The sequence below is a fragment of the Vombatus ursinus genome, unplaced genomic scaffold, assembly GCF_900497805.2.
Source record: "Vombatus ursinus unplaced genomic scaffold, bare-nosed wombat genome assembly UNPS02014884.1, whole genome shotgun sequence".
Lineage (NCBI taxonomy): Eukaryota > Metazoa > Chordata > Mammalia > Diprotodontia > Vombatidae > Vombatus > Vombatus ursinus.
In genome coordinates, this window is record NW_020954662.1 from 6454999 (window position 1) to 6460769 (window position 5771).

Genomic DNA, 5771 nt, shown 5'->3' on the forward strand with positions numbered 1-5771 from the left:
GGTCCCTTTCATCTCTGACATTCTATGTTCTAAGGTCCTTCCCAGCTCTAATATTCTGTATTCCACAGTTCTGTTAAGCTCTAACATTTCATGTCCTACAGTCTCATCTGACATCCTATGTCCTAAGGGCCTTCCCAGCTCTGACACTTTGTGTCCTAAGGGCCCTCCCAGCTCTGACATGCTGTGTTCTAAGGGCCCTCCCAGCTCTGACACTTTGTGTCCTAAGGGCCTTCCCAGCTCTGATGTTCTATATCCTAAGGTCTTTTTCTGTTTTGACATTGTTTGTTCTAAGGTCCCTCTCAGTTCTGATTGGTAGATACAAGTTGATCCCAGATTTAAATAGTATCACAGTTAAGCACTTGGATTCTCATTCTTGTGGAACCAACCAATGGTTTCAAAGAAAGTCTCAGAGAAGAACACCTACATTTCTTTGAGCCAATGGCAGAGCCTCCCAAGGACGGCTGCTTTGAAGGAATGACCTATCTTTGGAACTGTAGGTTCTGGTCTACTTGCTAAACCATCAATATCATTTCTTTCCAGTCACACCTCGTGGTTCAGCAGGCCCATTTCTCTCTGCATGGAAATTCAAGCTTTAGCTTGTGGTCAACAGACAGATTGACCCTCCTCCTGCTACTAATGAATTTGACTCTGCCATGCCTGATGCCTGCCCCATCTCTAGGCTGCTCATTAACCCACAACCTGAAACTCAGGCAGCAGTCTTGGTAACACTCTGCCACGCACTGGTTCTGGCTTAAGAAGATCTCAGGATTGTTAGATTTAGGGCCAGAAAGAAACCTCAGCCCAGTCCTTTCATTTTACACTTAAGGAAACTAAGGCCCACAAAAGGGAAAGGTTACTAAAATGGAGTTAAAGAGGCAAGACTTAGAGCCACAAAACCAATGGTGAAATGGTATCTAGCTATACACCAAATGCACAGGAAGGAAAGACTGGCAGGTTTCAGAAACAGAGGTCCAATGTGAACTGGGGCTACCAAGAAGGACCACCTACTCAAAGGAGGTGGGACCTTCTCTGGTCATAGATTTGGAACTGGAAGATTCTCTGACAAAGGCCTCATTTCTCAAATATATAGAGAACTGAGTCAAATTTATAAGGCAAATATTGGAGGGGAGGTGGAAAAATTGGAACACTAATGCATTGTTGGTGGAGTTGTGAACCAATCGAACCATTCTGGAGACAATTTGGAACTATGACAAAAGGACTAAAACTGTGCATACTCTTTGATCCTGCAATAGCACTACTAGGTCTGTATCCCAAAGAGATCAAAGGAAAAGGAAAAAGACCTATATTACAAAAAATATTTATAGCAGCTCTTTCTGTGGTGGCAAACAGTTGGAAATTGAGGGGATGTCCATCAATTGGGGAATAGCTGAACAAGTTGTAGTATATGATTGTAATGGAATACTATTGTGCTTTAGGAAATGATAAGCAAGAGAAAACATCTGGTAAGACTTATATGAATTGATGCAAAGTGAAGTAAGCAGAACTAGAAGAACATTGTACACAGTAACAGCAATGTTATACGATGATCAACTGTGAATGACTTAGCTATTCCCAACAATACAATGATCCAAGACAATTCCAAAAGACTCATGATGAAAAATGGTATCCACCCCAGAGAAAGGACTGTCAGTGTCTGAATGCAGATCAAAAGAAACTTTTTTAACTCTATTTTTCTTAGGTTTTTTGGGTCTGTTTTCTTTTGCAACATGGCTAATACAGAAATATGTTTTGCATGACTGTACACATACAATCTATATCAAATTGTTTGCTTTCTCAAGGAGTGGAGAGGGGAGGGAGGGAGAGAATTTGGATCTCAAAATTGAAAAAAAAATGTTAAAAATTGCTTAAAAATGCTTAAAAATTGAATAATTGAGATAAAAAATTTAATTTAAGATATGGAGTAGGGGGAGAAGAGTCACCTCTGTCATTTTAAGATGAAGAAATGAATCCCAGGGACATTAACTGTCCAATGTCACATAAGTAGTAAGTAGCAGAGTGGAGACTTGAACCCTCTGTGATTCTAAATCTAGCTCTTTGGATTCCCTCCGAGCTCACTCTATCAACCCCAACTCCAATGAAAAGACCACATACACAGAAGACAGATAATTACTTTTTATTTCATGGTTCAAAAGGTAACATTAAAGCCCTGGTATCTCTAGTACTGTTACTCATGAGCCCCTACCAGTATACTCCCCATTGATTATTATGAAACCAGCCAGAGTTAACTAGTTTTTAAAAAATGGGCATTTACTAAGGTAAAGAAGTAAGAATAGTTGATACAAAATACCACCTGAAAATTGGAGGCACACTCTCGTATTAGTACATAGGGGCCAGTGGGAAATGGGCTTATACAGTAAAAATTTAAACTCAAAACTCTGGATAATTTTCTCTTTGTGCAGTCCTCATAAAGTTCCCCTGAGCTTCAGCTCTCTGCTAGGCTCTTAGCAGCAATTCCTTTCTTAGACTCCAGAGCAATACTCTTCTCCACCCTGAAAAAGTCACATTCCCTCAAGCTGCCTTCTCAAGGAGCTCCCAAATCTTGACTTGGGACTTGTTGCTGGAATCCCTTCTCTGATATACATCCATCCAGTGATGTGTTTAACTCTCTCAACCAATCCCAATACATTTTCCAAACCATTCAGTGGTCTTCCCAAATTGCTTAAGCACTTCACACCCAGGTTATGCCTTTTATTGATTGGTTCACTCAATTGGTGGATGCGTCTAGGCCCCACAAGTGGTTTCTTCCTCACTGGAAGTCTTCAGAGGCTGGATGACCACCAGCCAGGTGTGTTATAGAAGGGAGTCTTCTGTGTATGGGTTAGACTAGATGGCCCCTTAAACCCCTTTCCACTCTGAGGTTATGTGATTCTTTGATGCATCCCTAAGTATAGTAGCTTACCTTTTCATGAAGTAGGTCCTAGAACCTGCTTCTTTCTAGGCTTCATGAGTTCTTGTAGGTCTTTCCTTGGTCAAAGCATTTTACTTTCAAATAGGGTTTGGCTCAAATAGGGTTTGGTTTGTCTCCACTCCACCCCACCCAACCCTTTGCTGATTTTTTTCCTCCTTTCATTCCCCCCTCTCAGCTCTGGATGTAAAAAGATAACAGAAGTGGGAGTTAAGACATCTGAGCTCTCCTGGCAAAGAGGCTGAGGGCACCAAGGCCCCCTCCCCTGGCTGGAGCCCACCCAGCAGCATCCTGGGAGCAGCAGCAGCAGCAGCAGGACAGACAGCAGCTGCACGTCAGGCACCCATGACCAGTGAACTAATTTCACAGAAGAAATTTGAGGAAATCAAGAAGGCTAATCAAGCAGCAGGAAAAAAAAAACCTCACTGAAGATAACTTTAATTCCTCTGAAGAAGAAGATGAAGATACCGAAGGAGAGAAGGTCAAAATTGTTGACAAAACATTCATAACGTACACTAGTCAGATTGATGGAGATATGCTTGAATTGGAACAGACCAGACAGTATATAAATGAAGCTTTTCAGTGGGGTTATGACATGTTTAATTTGTATTGCTTTGGTAAAGAGAAACCAGGCAGTTTGGAGCTGTTCAGGATGTGTCTATCCCTTGTGTCTTTGCCTCTGACAGATGATGACTTTGGAAAAAGAGACTACCAGTGACCTTTTCCAAAATATGGGTTTGAATCTAAATTATCTGAAACACCTACTTGGTATTATTGCTATTGTGGAAAAGTGGGAAGATGTACCACTGGACTCATGGCTTATACCTCACGCATGTAGACGAGTGTGTGAGAGAACTTAAGCCTCCTTGTGGACGTAAGTGTAGGCTCCTCTGTCACCGAGGTCCTTGCCTGCCCTGTCCAAAGATGATTACTATTACTTGTTACTGTAAGAAGGCAAAACCAGTATCTCACAGGTGCAATATCAAGGAGAGGTCCCATCAGCAACTATGTGGCTGGAAGTTGTTGTGTGGGCAGCATAAGTATGAAAAACCTTGTCATGCAGGAAATTGTCAAGCCTATCCACAAGTTAGGAAACAGAAGTGTGTCTGTGACCAACAGGTAGCTGACTTTGTGTAAGTCCAGGGTGGCACTGTGATCAGATATGTGGAAAAACATCGCCATGTGGTGATCACAAGTGTGAGTAAGTTTATCATCTTCTCGCTTGTGGAGAATGTCCTCCATCTGGGAAAAGATGCTGTCCATGTCAGAAATCAAAGTTTTCTTTGCCTCATATGGAAGACTGTGGAGACAACTGTGACAAAGTGCTCGAATGTGAGATTCATAAGTGTTCACAGTTCTGTCATTGAGATCCTTGCAAAATAGGTAGACAGGAAGTTGAAAAGCACTGTTGGTGTGGAAATGCCATGCCACAAACCCTATCCATGTCAAATTAAGTGTATGAAGATTTGTCACTGCCAGAGGCATCAGTGTAAGAGAAAGTGTTGCCCTGGAAACTGTCCACTTGGAGATCTACCATGTGCATGAGCTTTAGGGTCTTGAAATCATAAGTGTCCCTCCATCTGCCAAAGGGTAGCTGTCATCCCTGTCCTGAAACAGTAGACACGAAGTGAAAGTGTGGTGATGCAAAGGGGACTGAATCTTATGGTGCCTTTGACACCACCAAACCACCCACATGCAAAGAATTGTGTAGCCAACCTTCAACTTGCCGTCATCCAAATTGAGAGAAACATCGGTGTCATCAACCTTACCAAAAAAGTTCTAGAAAAATGTGGTGCTGCTCCATGCCATGACCAAGCATTAGTAAAGCAATCAGCATCGGCCTATAGGTCCCTGGGAACCAGCTTTGCCTTGTTCTCCCTGTCAAATTTCTATTCCAACAGAATGTCTTTGGAAGCATGAGGTCAGTCCCCTACCATGTCATGCTATGGATTCTTACTCTTATAAGATTTGGTGGACAAAGTCTAGATTGTCAAAAACATACTTGTATGAAGGAGTGTCATAAAGTTATTGAAATGAATGACTGTGTGGATGAAAAAAAGACAGGGCCAGAATGTCTTCAGTGTGAAGAAACGTGCTGTAAACCACAGCCACTAGGTTGTCCTCACCCATGCATTTTACCCTGTCACCCTGGAGAATATCCTTCCTGTGTTTAAATGCTCAGAGTAAAATGTCATTGCAAGCTCATAAGCTTATGTACGGAATGTAGACAATTGTCAGCTGCTGATGTACATGAAAAGTACCTGTTGACTTCCTGCAAAAATCAGCATTCTAAAGAGTTGCCCTGTGGTCATTGCTGTCAAGAGTTATGCCATCCTGGTGAATGTCCCTTTAGCTATAACCGGAAGGTAAAACTGAAGTGTCATTGTGAGAGAATTAAAAAGGAACCACAGTGTAGTAAGGTGCATTAAGGCCGGGTTTCTCTAGAATGTAATACCACAAATAAGGAAATGAAATGGAAAACGTCTGAGATAAAGGAAACAGAAGCCAAAGCTATTATTGAAGAAGAAAAACAAAACAGGCTGAATTAGAGGCTTTTGAAAACAGTTTGAAAGATCTTTGGAAGGAAAACAGGAAAAGAGATGAAGTAGAAATTCAACCTTCAGCATGGCAATAAATAAATAGATAGATAAATAAATAAATAAATAGATAAATAAATGAATAAATAAGAAAGTATTTCTTTTTCTAATGTGCATGATTGTTGTGGCATTTGCACGGCCCATGGCCCATGATATTTACTGAAAAGTTCTGATCAATTTTAATACACCCCACTTTAATTTAGCTTTAGGTAATATTCTTAGAATGTTAGCTCATGTATCTCGTAGAA

At 41.3% G+C, this 5771-nt stretch overlaps 1 pseudogene; it reads left to right on the plus strand.

Annotated features, from left to right (window-relative positions):
- The first annotated feature begins 2736 nt into the window (after positions 1–2736).
- LOC114028495 lies at positions 2737–5561 on the plus strand (annotated as a pseudogene).
- The last annotated feature ends 210 nt before the right edge of the window (positions 5562–5771 follow it).